Source organism: Echinops telfairi, unplaced genomic scaffold, assembly GCF_000313985.2.
Source record: "Echinops telfairi isolate 266 unplaced genomic scaffold, ASM31398v2 ScPeMD7_18;HRSCAF=68, whole genome shotgun sequence".
In the NCBI taxonomy this organism is placed as follows: Eukaryota; Metazoa; Chordata; class Mammalia; order Afrosoricida; family Tenrecidae; genus Echinops; species Echinops telfairi.
In genome coordinates, this window is record NW_022103915.1 from 93,142,284 (window position 1) to 93,160,380 (window position 18,097).

At 40.6% G+C, this 18,097-nt stretch overlaps 1 long non-coding RNA gene across 1 annotated transcript in view; it reads right to left on the bottom strand.

Moving 5' to 3' along the window:
- Positions 1 to 304: 304 nt before the first annotated feature.
- The window catches only part of LOC123521465, a 30,716-nt gene continuing 12,923 nt past the window's right edge, over positions 305 to 18,097 (bottom strand). The window contains exons 3-4 of the long non-coding RNA XR_006679906.1: positions 7,429 to 7,529; positions 305 to 406 (exon numbers count right to left, since the gene is read on the bottom strand). This is a non-coding gene — a long non-coding RNA (uncharacterized LOC123521465). The remainder of the gene's footprint in view (positions 407 to 7,428; positions 7,530 to 18,097) is intronic.

Below are 18,097 nucleotides of genomic sequence, written 5' to 3' on the forward strand. Positions count from 1 at the left end.
CAAATTTGGGATATTTTGGGTTTTAATGGGTGTCCATAAGAGTGGACACAACCACCAGAAAGGAGCCCGGAATAAGAGGAAGGAGGGTGTTAGAGCCTTGAGATCCATTAACACCTAATGCACAAGGAAAAGAGCATATGCAGAATAGAAAATGCGGTGGTCCCAGGAGAACCAGGAGCGTGGGCATGAAAGCTCAGACAAGAGGAAAGAAGGACTGACGGAAGCCATGTGAATTTCCTTTCGGGGGCAGCGTCTGCAAATTCAGGAGCACTCACTTGAAAGCGGGACCTCTGGTTGGCATCAGCAGTTGCGTTCTTGACAGCTAATGAAAAAGGTCGCCGCTTGAACCCAACCGGAGGTGTCTCAGAAGACCGGTCTGGTCAGAGGCTTCCCAAACGTCCCAATCCTGAAAAAGCCGTGGAGAAATTCTACTTTGCACACATAGAATGGCCATAATTTGCAATCAACTTGAGAGCAAATTAACATCAACAACTCGAAAGAACACAAACAACACAACAACACAAAAGAACAAAAATCATTGTTGTAAGTCACTAAACTATCTTCTTACTTTAAAAATAATATAGTGCCTTGGTCTTATGCCCAAAACAGGCTTACATAGGCCTGATAGTTTAGATAGGAAGAGGAGTCAAAGTGGTGTCATAGATTAGTGTTAGGCTACAAACCACAAGGTAAGCAGTTCAAAACCACCAGCAACTCCACTCCAAGCAAATGAGGCTTTCAATTCCCATCAAGAGTTATAATGTTGGAAACATGCAAGAGCAGTTCTGGTCTGTCCTTCAGTCCTTGTGAATCAGAATTGACTTGAGGGCACTGGGTTTGTTTGGGGGTTTGAGTAAACAGGAACATCATACATAAGATAATCTCTTACAAAGCAGTGGTTGCCTGAGAATTGGCAACCTTCCTCAATGCCCTGAAAATCAAGGGCAGAGGAGGTTCACCCTTATACAACCAGAACAGCATAAAAAGCCGTTTATTTTCTGGGGCCCTGTGACAGGTAGACGAGGGAGGTGAGTAGATAGCTCACTGTTGCTTCACATTTGCAGAAAGAAACTCAGGACATAAACATTATTGGAAACAATTACTCAACTGAACTAAAGGTCAAATGGGTTTTATGTGGGCCAGCTGTTACTGGAAGCATGACTTAAATCCATTTTCTCCCAGGGAAAAATGCACTCTAAACATGCCTTCACTTAGAACAAAATTCTACAAATCTCTGATCTGCTCTCTAGTCAGAAAGAAATTTGTTTGTCAAAGTTTATGTTGCAGGAATCCCTGATCATGTTCCAGGAAGATACTGAAGCCAAAAAAAAAAAATCACTTCTTACAGAGTTCATAGGAGGTTCAAGTGCCATCAGAGCCCTAATTCATAGAGAGATTTGATTTCAGACAGGTCTTAAGTGCTCTTGAAACAATGAAGAGGCAGTCTTTTGGCTCTTGGATAAGAACCTTCCTTAGCAGATTTAGAAATGTATGCAACTAAAGAGTTACTCTAATGGAAGCACTGACCAGAGAAGTCCAGAATGTTCATGGATAAAGGAGACTTGTCTTTGGCCTTCCAAGGATTACAAGAACCCAAGGCGCTCTCTCTGGTTCGACTTGTACCCTGACCCTCCTTTCTTTGCTCATCTTCATGTTCTTTGTCCTTATTCCTTGGGACAAATCCCCACCCCACCCCCGCCAGAAAACATAACCCCAAAAACATGGTGACTTGCTGCTTCTGCCCAAAACCCTGCACTACTACGCTATCCCTGACCCTTCATCAATTTGCCATTTGCCCACCTGAAACAGAGAACTGTCCTGGGATGGAACTTTGATGATGCTTCTGCTTCGTATTTTCCCTTCTAGCTCTCAAACCTGTAAATTCCTAGGAGTCTTACATCATGACCTTATACAGCTTGAAGAGGGCTTAAAAATTATTTAGTAAATACTGAACATTTTCAAAGGAGCTCTGGAGGTGCCATAAGGAACGCTGGTAGCAGAGTGGACTCGGGGTGGGTGGGAGGGGAGCTTCAGTTCAAACTCACCAGCCCCTCTACAGGAGAAAGCTGAGGCTGGCTGTGGGTCTGCTGATTCAGAATCGACTGGATGGCAGTAATTTGGAGAGGTGCCAAGGCTAAGCACTTGACTGTTAACTCATAGGTCAGCACTTCAGAGCTGCAAGTGGCTCCACAGGAGACAAAAGCGAGTGCTCTCCTCCTAGAAAAGTTATAATCTAGGAAACCCTACGGAACCGTTTTACTCCTTCCTATAGTATTGCTATGAGCCAGCATCGACTCAATAGCACAACAAAAGCAACAATCACAATTGTCCACAGTACACTGGGCTAGAGTTTGTTTAACCTTCATAGCATCCCTTGGTGTGAGGGACGCCTCTTGTTTCCATTTTCTGACTAAGGACATGAAGACCCATGAAGACCCATCACTAACGTGCTGTGCTTGTACCTGGTCCTCATTCCAGTGAACCGCCTACTTCTCTGAATTGCCTGTGTAGGTCTGTGACTGCCCCTCCATCTCTCTAGCCTGGGTTAGCCCCCGGGACTTGAGCATTCTGTCCAGTCACCCTACAACATCTTCTAGACGAGGACTCTTTCCCTGGACAGCCAGTCCAACGCTCATGCAAAGCAATGTTCATTAAACAATCTGTATAATTACCCATGTAGACTCTGGATTCAGAGCTACAGAAATTTGAATCCTGGTTCTGCTGCTTGAGAATTTGGGCACCTTGTGCAGATTACTGAACATTTTAGCCTATCTCTTCATTTGGAAAACAGGAATAGCCATGTCTACTTCATGGTGTTGTTTAGAGGCTGCTGTGAAATGAAGTTATCTGTGAACAGTAGTTGATAAGTAAAAATCATAATCAGTTGTTTTTTGTTTTTGTTTTAGCAACTACCAACTATCAGACAGGGTATAGACTACTGCCTCTCTTATTCTGCCATGCCAAGAATAAACTTTTAAAATAAAACTGACTTACAAATAGGGGATAGATATATAAATATATGCCAAATTATAGAATATTGTTAAATCACACGTTAGAAGCCCTACATATTACTAAGGACCGTTATTATAAATATCTTCCCGAAATGTTATGTTTTTCAAGATTTGTTTAAGAAGCTAATATGTATTCTCAAAACTTACTTGTGTATGGTTTCAAATGATGCTACTTCTCTGAATTACACACAAGTCCACACTGACTGCCATCCGGCTGATTCCAATGCTTAGTGGCCCCATAAAGCAGAACAGGGCTCCCCTGTGAGTTTTCAAGGCTGTAACTGTTGACACAAGTAGAAAGTCTCATCTTTCTCCTAAGGTACAACAGGTCATTTTGACCTTGTGGTTAGTAACCCAGTACACCACCACATTCATTCTCAATGACACGGCCTCTGAGCCTTGCTTCCCATCCAGTTTACTTTAGAGATCCAAAGTTAAGTCTAGGTGGTTTATGGCTGATACCCCAAACCATACAGCCCGAGACTATGTGCCACATGTATGCTGTGAGTCCAAAGGTTACATATGTGGAAACAGGAAGTGTAGCTCCAGTGAACAGCTGTGATACTGGGTCCCACAGCAAGAATGCTGACTTACGGATCTGAGCTACTCACTCAGGTTTGTCTCTATAGGACTACCCCTGTGTAAACTTATAAATGCAGGTATGTAGATATATAGGGATAGGGATGTAGCCTGGTACAGAGACCACTGGTATCGATGAATTAAGATGAATTTCCTGTTTCTTCAAGTATATAGCTAGGCACCATTTCACAACCTCCCTCAAAGTTAGCGATCAGCATTATTACCAAATTCTAGTCGGTGGGATTTGAGCAGAAGTGATGTGTACCATTTTAAGGCTTAGCTCATAAACCCTACCCTCTTCTCTTGTGACCCATTTCCCTTCTACTGGCTGGCTTCCTATGACACTGAGACCCAAAGAGCCACAAGGTTAAAAGAACCTGGGCCCCTGAGTGACCATGTAGGGAAGAGGTGCCTGCTGACCTGAACAGCTGCCCACAGTGATAAACCTCTACAGTGTTCTGTTGTTACATGGTAACTCTATTCATCACCACAGAGATTCCACCCTCACTAACCTACTACTCCATTTCTCTCGGAAGCTAACTAGCTCTACATGCAATAGACCTGCTGGAAAAGGAGAGTGCTGCCTGCAGCCTCCATAACATCTAAATCTCATGCTCTAACTAAAAGGCTATGTGTTAAAATCCAATTGAGAGTCAATCTTGTTCCCCCATAAGGGAAAAGAGAATCTAAATGATTTGGCTAACATCACACATCCTATACACAGCAAAGCTAATATTTGAACCCTAACTTTGGACTCAGGCCAATGCACCTTCCATCGTACACCAATAAAGCAGAAGGTGCAAGGGCTTCTATCAAAGGTCAAGGTAGAATACTGCTTTTCCATTGAACACTGGTCTCTAGAAATTGATTTCCTTTCCCATGTGCATGTATGTAAATTTCCCAAAGTGTTTTCTCTCCCATATTGTTGATAAGACCGGTAACGGGCAGAAATGTTAAGCAGCTAGAGAGATCACGAATCATAAAAAGGAGCTTTCCGGATGGGGGGAGTGCGGAGTGGAGACCCAAAGCCCATTAGCAGGCCACTGGACATCCCTTGCAGAGGGGTCTCGGGGAGGAGATGAGCCAGTCAGGGTGCAATGTAACAACGATGAGAAATACCACTTTCCTCTAGGTCCTAAATGTTTCCTCCCCGCTCCCACTACCATGACTCGAATTCGACCTTGCAAGTCTGGCTAGACCAGAGGAGGTACACTGGTACAGATAGGAACTGAAAATACAGGGAATCCAGGGCGGATGAGCCCTACAGGACCAGTGGTGTTAATGGCGAAACAGGGAGGGTGCAGGGAGAGTGGGTAGGAAGGAGGGAACCGATTACAAGGGACTATATGTGACCTCCTCCCTGGGGGATGGACAACCGAAAAGGGGTGAGGGGAGACGTCGGACAGGGCAAGATATGACAAAATAACAATTTATAAATTATCAAGGGCTCATGAGGGAGTGGGGAGCGGGGAGGGAGGGGAAAAATGAGGACCTAATGTTGGGGGTTTAAATGGAGAGAAAATGTTTTGAGAATGAAGTACAAATGCGCTTTACACAATTGATGTGTGTATGGATTGTGATAAGAGTTGTATGAGCCCCTAATAAAATGTTTAAAAAAAATAAAACAATAAACAACAAAAAAGAAAATTATGTGTTACAGAGCAGACATCACTAGATTAACAATGAATAATTCTGTGCAATTTGACCTACTATAATGTTTATTATCTGACAAATCTTGGACAAGTCTTTTAACCAATCTGAATTTCAGTGTCCTTATGGGAAAAATAAAAGCATTGAGCTCAAAAAAAAAAAAAAAGGAGCTTTCAGGTCAATTATTATCTCACTTCCTTCTAAGAAAATAAAATGTGATCATGCTTATAAACCAAGCCACCCACTTGTATATAATACATGAACTCTTAGGTGCTTATCTCTTTTTCTCAGTATCTTAACAGGAGTTATATAAGTACAGATATTTCAATACCTTTAATGGTGTCTATGTTTTTAAGTCTTCATAATAATAGTCAATGTAGATGCAATTCTCTTTTGTTTTTGTTTGTTTTTTAATGTGTCTGCTCCACGTTTGTTTTTTAATGTGTCCGTTCCACTTGTCTATACTCGGTGTAAGCCTTTAGGGGTTTAATTTCAGATGCATCTCATAGGTTGTATAGACATAGCAATTTGTGAGTAAGATTTAAGTCAATAATAGATACATTGCTGTATACATTTTAAAGCTGAATGTTGTAATGTGGACAGAAAGATACTGGATGCTCCGAGGGAAGTCCGATACCGCAGCCTTGCAGCATCCATCATGAGTCCATTGAAGACCTGACACTGCAATTAATGGCATATCTGGCATGTATAGATGCCTCTAATCGTACCTTGGACTGCATACCAAGATAATACCACACAAAGACTTCTGGGAAGTACTTTCATTTCCTCTGCACAACTGAGTTGAAATGCTTCTTTCTGAGTCCCCTGGACAAATTTCGTGTGCTATACTTGTCTTTTTATTTGGATAAGAGAGTGCACAGGAATGGTGATCACTCAGGCAGCACACTGACTGAATCATGTGATGATCAGTTACGATGCCCAGCTGAGGATCCACTAGTTTACATCATTTTTAGAGTAATATTTCTGCCAGCATTGAAAAGACCTCCTTTTGATCTATGAAAACAATGATCCTCCAGTGACTATAACACGCATGGAAGGAAGAGCTGGCAGTGGAGACAATGCCTTTCTCCCCTTCAGTTCGATGCCCAGTGAGTCTGAAACAATAAGTCTGACTTCAACATGTCATTGTTTTCATGCTTTTTTCTCATTCCAAGTGATTTATATAATATTTGAGCTTTACAATGACCCATGTCATTTTAGCTATAGCTGTGCTACCATACAAGTTTTTGCATTAACAAGATCATTTCTAGGCACTGTATTAAATATGACTCATTTTAATGGTATATCGATATGGCTGACCTCATAATAAATACTGTAGTCCTAGGTTTTTAAATGTTGAATGGGGTGTGCAGGTCAATGGCATATTAATAGGAGTCAGATACGCTCATGAAATGTTAATTATTTTTGTTGTTTTTGAATGTCCTTGAAATAAGAACATAAAATGAGATAATTACACACACACAGACACAAAGACACACACACACTGCAATAGCTATGCAAAAGACAAAGATAGAAACAGAAAATATTGAGAGATCAAAAGGATACTAAGTTTTTATAGTACAGCAAATTTTTTTCAGATTTATATATTTACTAAGGCAGGAGAACTCTCTGGGGGTAAATATAGAACTTACTAAAGCTCATAGCTTTCATTGAACTTCAGAACCATAAGTTAATATGAATTATGAAAAAGTGGATGAAATTATTATCGAAATGAAACAGTTGCATGCAGAAGAAGACATTGGACATAGTCCAACCTCAAAATCATTGTGAAATGCAATTCTTCAATTAACGAATGTCTCTTTCCAACTTCAGAGCTGATACACCTCTTACTTTATTCATCAGGCTTTCTCTCAAATGTTTATGTCTAGCAGGGAGTAATTACTGCATTTTCAAAGACAGTATCTATGTGCTACCCTCAACATCACTTGTCTACAAAAAAAACAACTTCAGCTCCAACAGACAGTATCTATGTGCTACCCTCAACATCACTTGGCTACAGTTTAGATAACTTTGAAAGCAACTTCAGCTCCAACAGAAGAAACAGAACACATTGGCCCGACCCAACTGCTCATCAATGTCAGGTGCACTTGGGGGAGCTGAGATTAGCATGTCTGTTAGGTCACAAGGGCACGGCCATTTCAGTTCAAAACTCCTCAGATTCGCTTACCTTTTATTTGTCATCTGTTATGACATTTGAAGTTCAATCTCCGTGCTTTTCTTAGGATGTCTTATCTAATTGTCTCTGTAAATCAGGGTTGCCTTCTACGTCTTAGGATGAAACAAACAAAAAAATCATTTGCATTTGCTATTCATGCTCCCAAATGCTTATTACTAAATGATATTTTCATAAGTGGAGTTTGAAGGTTTTCTATAATGCAATTCAAAAGTGCCTCTCCGGAAAAGCAGAGGTTCTTAAAGCAATGAATCAATATATATTAGATACGGAGGGGTGGTGGGGAGCAGGGGCGGGGAGTAGCCAAACTTCTTCCATTGGTATTACACTATCCAGTCATAATATATCTGCATCTGTTTTTATCATGACAAGGATTCACAGATGCCTTCTTAACACCCATAAAACAGAAAACAAAGAATAAATGGAAAACAAGGAACATGTATATTCCTAGTAATAATTTGAGTAATCTACAACTCCTTCCATTAACATTGTTGGTGTTTCTTTTTCTTTTCCACATGCAAACTTCTTTCTGCTTATAAATCAGGCGACTAAAGGGGAATAAATACATACGTATCATAGTGATCTAACACCCATCCCAAGCAAGCCTCATCCTGTGTCACTGCCTAAGTCATGCAAATTACACCAGAGCTGCCAGTTGACTAAGATTAATGACACTGCGCCAGCTTCTTTGTTTCTCTCTGCGGCCGTTTAGTGTGAAATACTATCCAAAAACATTATCTATCCTCGATTAATCCCACAAATTTGTTCACACGATGCACATTGTTTAGGGCAATTTACAACAGGAACATACTGAGCACAATTGCATTTAATTACTTGGGTTCTAATTACATTCATTAAAGGCTAATAAAATAAATGAAACAGCTTTAAAAGCTTCTGCAAAACACATGGGTCTTGTCTCCCTTGTGAAACATACAGTAGATGTTTAATGTGAAACAGAGATTTGACCATATATGTGTGCTTATAGATGTACACATCCATATTCCATACACTAGATCAAGTAGCTTTTAAATCATAAACAATAAAACATCAAATAGTCTACTAATGCATTTATATAATGAGTGGCTGAGAGAGTCAAGGAGCCTTGAACTACATTTTTTATGTTGAGAATAAAGAGAAACGAAAATCAGTTTCCCAAATCCATTTTTATTCTTAATTATTTCCACCTGCACATCCCAGATGCCAACACCCACTTTCCCATGTCCACATTGTAAAGGCCACTGACCAATAGAACAAGAATACATTCTCTTCAAAATGGGTTCTGGAGAATACTTCTATCAGGATTAATCCAGAAAGCCAGTCAGGACTTCTGCCTTACTTCCCTTTGCAGCTTGTTTAAAGATCATAGAAGCTATTGTAGGAAAACTCTTGCTTTAAGCCACACTGGGCACTATGAATAATTTCTCTTGTGAGAGCTCAGAAACAATGAATGTATTAAGCTCTGATTTTCCAAATGTTTGCATGCCTAGATAATGCAATGTGAGTTTTGAAGATCATTTGAGAAAAGACAAAATGTGAAATATCATTTTTGACAACTGTGCTAGAGAGAAACCAGTATTGGGCACTCAACATTAAGGGTTTTCCTTTCATCAATCTTTTCTGTCACTCAAAGGAAGCTCCGAATAGTCTAAATTATCCAAAACCAAATGTCTACTTCACTAATTGTCTTATATACCTTTTGAAGTCCTGGCTGAACATTTTCAAAACTCGGACAACTGTATCAAGCAAAGCTTTATGTGCTTTGTAAAACCACCTTGACTACAAAACACTGACCAATAGAACAGCAACATGTGTTTGGCAGATCTCAGCACAAACAGGGTTTCGTCTCTGGCGCGCTAATGAGCAGAATCTGAGAAAAATCAGGGGCATCAAGGCTGGTTTTAAGAGGCACCTAGATTTAGGATTTCAGTTGGATTCAGAACTTTGGAAAAAATTACGGATTTTTGTTCTTTTATTTCCCGTAAATTCATGGGAAATGTCCTGTTTGAACATCTCCGAGGACACTGAGTGAATTTGTAGGGAAAGCCCATTCTTTTTTATTCTATTTTCCCACAAGCTTTTGGAAGCCCCCTATTTGCAAATCATGCTGGGTGGCTCCAGCGCCACCCGCCCTATAGAATTCTGTAGATTCAGACTCAGGTCCTTCCTGTTTCATGCTTCCACTCCAAACCCCATGGCCAGGGCAAGACAAAGAAAAAGGCTAAGCAAATAAAATCATGTCGAACAGGAAAAAAAATGGAGTAGGGAGCATCCATTGCATCAATTCATCTTTCTCCCTTATTATCATAATTATGTGTTACATATTCATTTTGTTTGATGAGAGAAGCCTACCTGTCTCCATTCAACTCCAAGGACTACTACCTTTATGCGTCAGTCCTGTCTTGAATGAGGAGAAGGAAAACAATATTGCTACTCGGTTCCCGTTAGAACATGCCCTAGCTTCTTCAAAATAAAGTGGATCTCTGTAATTCATGGATGACTGGACACATTCCCTCAGTAGTGCATTTGACTTAGGTAGATGAAGGTGCCTTTTCCCGCCCCGCCCCCCGCCCCCAGACACACACACACACACATGATCCCATCAAAACTGTGGTCTCCAAAGGGGTCTGTTGAGCCAGCAAATAAAGGCTCAGCTTCACAAGGTGCTGGTGATTGCTTGAAGTTATCCCGAAGTGGGCCATCTTGTTAGGTTTTCTCAAATAACCGAAGACAGACATGGGTGCTTACTTTGAAAAAACTTTAAGAATATTGAAACCTGCATTGTTGAGAAAAAGCCAAGAAAGTTGGATCAAAAAAATTTTTTTTTCCTATTCAGATAATGTACCTATTCATCCTTATGGGGTAACAGGGGCTGGCCTCTAAGAATACTGTTGGGAAACTTTACCCCATCCATCCTTCCCCTTTCCCCTTCAGATTCCTCTGTGTTCCCCAAGCTCAAAGAACAGGACGAAGGAACACGAGGATGGCAGTGCTGCCGTTCGGATGGCGTGTAAATTGAAGAGTGCAAAACTCCTCTGGCAAGAGTTAGAGAGGTGGAAATAGGGCTTCAGAAGTGTGGAGTCCTAGATGAAGGTTGTATCAAGGAATAACAGCTTTACATCTCGATTTTTTCGGGGGCATAATAAAAGCTTCTATGATTTTGTAGCAATATTTTGGACATACAAGAGAATTTTGCAGACATTGTAAAATTAAAGAACTAGTTGCATTTCATTTGTTGTTGTTGCCAACAAGTTCTGTCTCATATCGGTCCTAAGCCCAGGCTTGCACTGTCCCCGCAAATGCTGCTTTCTGTTTTGGAGCACTGTGTCCATCCATCTTTTTTGAAGGTCTTCTCCACCTCCTTTTCCTCCTCCTTCTCCTCCACTTCCTCCTCTTCCTCCTCCTCCTCCTTCTCCTTCTTCTTCTCCTTTGTTGGCCCTTTATTTTACCAAGCATGATGGCATTCTTCCAGGCTGGTTTATCCTGATAATGTATCCAAAGTACATGACACTACATCTTGTTGTTCTTGTCCTTAAAAAGTATTCTGGCTGAACTGCTTACAGAACAGCTTTGTTCATTCTTCTGGCAATCCATTGTGCAGTTAATAGTCTACACCAACACCACAATTCAAAGACACAAATTCTTCTGTTTATCATTGTGTTAGTCTGGGTACTTTACAGAAACAAATCCACAGAAACTCATGTATAAGACAGAGTTTTATATAAAGGTTAAGTGCACATCAAGAAAACATCCCAACCCAGTGCTGCCCAAGCCCACAAGTCCAACATTAGCCCATTAACCCATATGTCCAACACCAATCCACAAAGTCCTCCTCCATCTCACAAAACAGACGCAATGATGCCGATTGCAGGAGGAAAGCCGAGGCCGTGAATGTGTAAGCATCTCAGGGTTGGCAGGGGTCTCCACACGGGTGCTCCAGTACCCAGGGCTGCATCAGGGTAGGTCCATGTGGCTTCTCCTCAGGGATGTCTTACAGGAAGTGAGCCTTGCCAGCTGAAGCAAGGAACTGGTTAAGGCAGCTGCACCTGGTTCGACCATCGCAAAGCAAGAGACCTGAGAACTAGAAAGGCGAGTCTCACTGAGCCTTTTATCCCTCCGCCCTTCAACTAACCCATGTGTTTATTGGCCAGGTTGGCACAATAAACTAACTATCTCAATCATCTTCATTCATTGTCCCGATTTCACATGCACCTGAGGATGCTGAAAATACCATGGTTTAGGTCAGGCACACTTTAGCCCTCCAGGTAAAATCAGCAATTTTTCCAATGCAATATATTGTTTGAATTCAACTCCATCTTCCATGGGAATTGACTGTGGATCCAAGACAAAGTAAATTCCTGACAATTTCAATATTTTCTCCTTTTCTCGGGATGCTGCTTATTGATCCACTTATGAGAGTTTCTGTTTCCTTTATGTTGAGATGTAATCAATATTGAAGATTGTAGTCTTTGATCTTCATCAGTACATACTTCAAGTCCACTTCACTTTCTGCACGCAAGTTTTGTCATCTGCATACTCCAGGTTGTTACTGTCTTCCCCCAACCCTGTTGCTGCACCTGTCTTCATATAGTCTTGCTTCTAGAATTATTTGCTCAACATACAGATTGAATAAGTGTGGTAAAGGATAAAATCCTGATTCACACCTCTCCTGATAGAAAACCAGAGTAACCCTTTATGTCCAACTCCCTCTTAGTATTTGTACAGTTCCCCATGAGTAAATCAATTGTTCTTGAAATCCAGTAGTTTGCAATGTTGTTCAGAATTTGCTATGATTCTCTAAGTCCAATGACCTTGCATAGTCAAAGAAACACAGATAGACATCTTTCTGGTGTTTCAAGAAGACAAAGTAAATATTGCAAAGAAAGGTGCAAAGGTTGCTTGGGGAATGGGTACAAAAAAATCCTTCACCAGGTAACTATCTACCTCATTTTTGGCATAGACAGGAGTTTGCCTCCAGCACTGTATCTATTTGTTTAAACATTTCAATTGTTATTCTGTGAGTATCTGAACACCCTTCCCCACCCACTCACCTCCCCTTCCCCAATGTTTTCAATGTTGCTTAAATATCTTGTTATAATATCATCAGTTATTTATCATATTCTACCTCTTGAAATAGTTGAACATTAGCAAAACCTTTTGTTACAGTGATTTTATGTATTCTTTCCACCTTCTTTTGATACCTCCACTGTGGTTTACTATTTTGTCCTTCAATGAATCCCTCAATGTTGTAACTTCAGCCTTGAAATTTTTCTTCAGTTCTTTCAGCTTGAGAAATTCTGAGCATGTTTATTTCTTTTGGGGTTCTAAATCCAGGTTTCTGCACATTTTATTATAATACTTTGTCTACTAAAATCACCGTTCTATATCTAGTCCTTGATGTCATCTCACAGCTTGTCTAGTCTTTAGTCATTAGGGTTCAGTGCATCAAATCTATTCTTGGGAAGTTGTCAAAATTCAGTTGGACTTGACTTTCATAGAATTGTTTCAACTTTTCTAAGCTTCCATTTGAACTGACATATGAGCAACAATTGGTCTCCTCCACAATCTGTACCTGGCCTTGTTCCAACTGATGATGTTGAGTGTTTTCATCCCTTCTTTCCAAAGAGATAGTCGATTTGATTCCTATGTGTCTGTGTGGTGGAGGTCATATGTACAGCTGCCAGTTATGCCGTTGAAAAGGGTGTTTGCTAAGAAGAATTCATCAGTCTTGCAAAATTCCCACCTTTAACCTTCTGATCATCAATAATTATCATTGAATACTGATGGGCATTTTTTATCATATTCAGACTCAGTCAACTCAACTCAGTTTACTGTCATCGAGTCAATGGCAACTCAGCAACCCTATAGGGCAGGATAGAATTTACCCAGGGGTTTCTGAAACTCTAACATGGTAGTTAGTAAAAGTATTCTATATCTTGATCTCTTGCATTTGAATAATAGTCATATGGATATTATCCTCCTGTTATTCGCAGCCTTGTACATCAGAGTAAGTCCTGAAACATTTGTTTGTCTTATAATGAAGGTGACATTATGTTATTCCTCTCAAATCTCTCATAGTTTGCATAGTAGGCAATACGATGATCAGATTCAAATTGGCCAACATTAAGATCATTAATGTCCTGTATACCAATCTTTAAATGTCCTATTACATTCTTTATGACTTACAATTTTCTTCCATTCATTCTTTAAACACTTCACATTCCAATTATTAAAGGGAATTTGCAGCTATTTCTCCTCATTTTATTCACCCTTCCTTAGCATATGAAGGTCCTTGACAGCTTTATTCTACACATGCATTAAATTTGACTCTACTTGAGGAGATGGTTCTTCCCTAGTTATATTTCAAGCGCCTTCTAACCTGAGACGCTCGTCTTCCAGCACTATATCAGACAACATGCCACTGTAATTCACGTTGTTTTCACTGCCTGAGGGAGTTTATTGTGCCAACCTGGCTGAGAAACACATGTGGAGAGATGAATGGCTGGGAAGACTCGCCTTTCGAGTTCTTGGGTCTCTTGCTTTGTGATGGTCAGACCAGGGTGCAGCTGCCTTAACCAGTTCCCAGTTTCAGCTGGCAAGGCTCACTTCCTGCAAGACATCCCTGAGGAGAAGCCACATGGACCTACCCCGATGTAGCCAGCAATTAACAACAAATTTTATTTCATCGACGGTACACCTCAAACAGGGTGATGTGTCTTTCTAATCGCATCTCCTCCTCGAATCTCTTTGGTATCCTCCTGACCTCTGTACCTGTTAGCATCTCTGAAAGTTCTTCTTGTGATTTTCCCCTAGTATCCTGTGAGAGGCGCTGCCTGTTAGAAGTCATCCTTGCTATTCCTGTACCACTATTACAGCGCATTTGTACTTCTATGGCATTTGCCACATGTACTCTTGCATTGCAGTTATTGATATACGTTTCCTGTCCTCTGCAAAAATGTAATCTCCTTAAGGTTTGGGGCTAATATCAATGTGCCTTTGAGGCCATGGAGCGTTCTCATCATATAATAATAAGGAAAACGCATGCACACACAAATAACGAACCAGGTGGCAATTGCTTGAATAATTGCTCAAATCTTTGTATCAATATAGCTATTGATAGACAGAACGTTTGTCTTGGGCTTCTAGCGCTGCTGTAACAGATAAGTCACAGTGGAGGGCTTTCACAAATGAAAGTTCTCTTACAGTTTGGGAGGTGAGAAGTCTGAGCTGTGTGCACCAGCTGGAGAGCAGGCTTGATCCTTCTGTCGTCTCAGGGGATGTCCTCGCCCTCTGTCAACATCTGGGGCCCGAAGTACCCAGAGCTCTCCATGCGTCATGGATCCGTCTTCTAAGTCTAGAGAGCTTTCAGCACACGGACCCTAGAAGCAAAGGAAGCGCTCTACTCCCAGCACTTCTGGTTGGGTAGAAGGATAGTCCTCTCATTTCTGCTTGTCTCTTTAATATGTTTTATAACTTCTAAGGGTTGACTCGGATGCAGGACAATGTTATCAATTATATTCTACCTTATTAACATCATAGAGGCTGGGGTTTAGAACACGTATGATAATTACATCAAAACACAAACTAGTGGATAATTAAGTAATATTGAGAATCGTGATCTAGCCACATTGACACACGTTTGGGGGGGAAACAATTCAATCTAACAGAGCATTCTAAGAGAACACTTAGCATAAAGTTGGTGCTCATTATAGACACATTTGTTGAATGTCCGTGAATGACCAAACTTAGGGGAAAATTAATGATGTAGTAGGTTGTTTCAGTGTGTCCCATCTCTCCATCCCAAGAGGAAATTGTTTATTATAGTATCTCATGAATAATGCCAAAAATTCCTTCATGGTATTTCTTCAAAAACAGTCATTGGTATTATGCTCTAAACTGACAATAACAGCTCTTCACAGTGTTCATAATTCAATATCGTTTTCATTAAGATTTTTAGGACTAACTCTCATATGCTCACAATTTAAAATTGTTCTATTTTGTAATAAAGGTTGCAGAATGACTATAAATATGTTTACTAAATGCTAGATCCATAACCAGATATCACTAGAATTCTGTCTTTACATATACTTGCAGAGATTGAAAAACTCACTGCCATTGAGTCAATGCCAACCCACAGAGACCACATAGGACAGATTAGAACTACCCCGTGGGTTTGCAAGACTGTAACTCTTCACAGAAGTAGAAAACCTCATCTTTTTCCCACAGAGAAGCTAGCAGTTTCGAACTGCAGACTTTGCAGTTAGTGGCCCCATGCATAACCACTAGTGACTGAAAGGTAGGATGGTTTTAGTGATGTATAACCAAAGAGCAGACAGGTCAAAGAAATTCTGGCTCATTAGTCAATAGAAAGCTCCCTCTATACTGTGACACTTCTGGGCAAGAGACCACTGCTTCTTCTGGACGAACAAGTGCAACAACACTTCTTGTGTGCACTCAGGTGCATTGTTTACATGATTTAGGAAAGCTTCTCCCTGCCATTACTAAGGATGAACAATGCAGCAGGAGAAGTCAATAATCAAAACACATACAAACCATATCAATAGATGGTCATGGAATTCAGCAATTTCTGTCCTTTCGTCTTTCTTGTTTTACCCACCTCCGGGAAACCCAGCAGAGCTGTTTCATGTAAGCACCAGAGAAATCTATAACTATCCACTGAAAGCCCATGACCCCACTCCGCAGCCACCCCTTGCCCCTCATTACGGCAGCAGTTGGTGTAGGGAGGGATTAAAGAGGGCTAGAAATCATTGGGAGAGCATACAAGGGCTCAGAAATTTGACCTTGTTACTTAAAGCACACAGTCTCCACTAAAAGCTGGTATATAAGGAGAATTAAAAACAGAACCAAGAAAGGTCACTCAGAGTGCAGACGCACTAACAAAGATGAGGTTGAAATGGCAAAAACAACAACAAAAAATCCTCCAAACTATTCATCTGTTCTCCTCTTAAGCCAATGCTGGCCTTACTTGAAGAGATACTGGCTTTCGCGACAGACATAAAGTGAAAAATAGCTCCCATGGCAAAGACAAGAGCTTAGAATTGAAAACGTCCAGAGAAGAAAGGACTTGAGACTGTAGCGTCTCGTTCAGGCGGCTTTCTTAGGGGACTTTGGAAGTGGAGTCAGATTGTGTCTTTGTCTATTTCAGATAACTTTTACTATCGGTATTCGTGAGTTATCTAAGTTTAAGGTGAAATAGAAGAAGAGATGGAAAGGCACTAACCAATAATATATGTTCACAACCTTGGACCTTACAGCAAGGCTTTCTCATTTGCGGGGAAGGAAAAGTAAGGAGCAAGCTGCAGGAGCCGTCATACGTATATGACCATGACAGCAGCTGCAAATGAGGGCAAGGATAAAAAAGTATCTCCAAACATGCACCCTAAGAAGTGAATGAGTCCCATCTGCCAGCAACAATGGGGCCATATTATTCATTGTTCTGACAGTCTTATGCGCCATGGACGGTGGGAATAGATTCTCTTGGATGTACATTAGGAAATTGATGTCTTTAATGGAATTATCTCTAAATGACTTGCCTTAAAGAGGTAAGCAGCCTGGCAATCATGGATGAGCCCCAAAGAGAAAATCCAATGACGAAATTTAATCCTTCTTAAGAACAATGATGTTAAAGATATTTCTTATTGTTACAGTGCCTCATACTTTCTAAAGCCATAACATAGATTTTCAATGAAGCAAACACATGAGGTAAATGCTATTATAAACAGGTAGCAAGAACGAGTGTGTGTGTGTGTGTGTGTGTGTGTGTGTGTGTGTATCCTAATCTCTTTCTTTACTGTGTAAGCAAATCGTGTGCATCCACTGGAATGGTGCTAGTCAACAGAAATATGACCTGAGGTACAAGTTGTCACATTTTAAAAGTTCAAAAGAAAATAGATGAAATTCATTTTAATGGTTTCTTTTTATCTAATCCAAATCTAGCAAAATATTACCATTTCAACCTGTAATTAATGTAACAAATTTCTTTGAGCTTTGACACTTGCTTTTTTTGTTCTAAGTCTCCAAAATCCAGGTGCTTCGTTTACATTGAGAGCACTTTTCAGTGAAGCCTCCACACCTTTCATACCCCCAATAGTGGAATGTGACCGGTACAACCACTCTGCTCACACAATTCCGAGCTCCCTCCTTTCCCTATATTTGGGCTTCCTCAGCATCTCCGGGAGGAAGCTGAGGTGATCTACTCTGATGAAAATTGTGCCGCTTCAGGGACCCTAAGGAGCACTTCTATCCTGTCCTGTACCACACTTTGAGTTGGAATCACCTCGGTGGCAGTGGGTGGCTGGGTTAGTATCTCTACTGATCACTGTAGACGTCAAGGATACCGAAACTGGGCTGATATGAATTAGTTCCACATTTATCAAGTGCCACTAATAATGCATGTGGCAGATAACAACATTCTCTGAAAATCCTCATGATGAATATGCATACAGATTAATGATAGGGCACTTACATATTCCTATCGACAGATACTGATGGGATGTCTCTTCCAGGTAAAGCATTGCATTAAGTACCAGGTCAGCATCGAGTCAGCAATTTGACCAGAACACTTATTAAGTTCCTACAATGTCTGAAACACGTTTCTTTCATCAGCAAACTTTAGATTAGTTCTAATCTTTTCAAAAACTGTAGG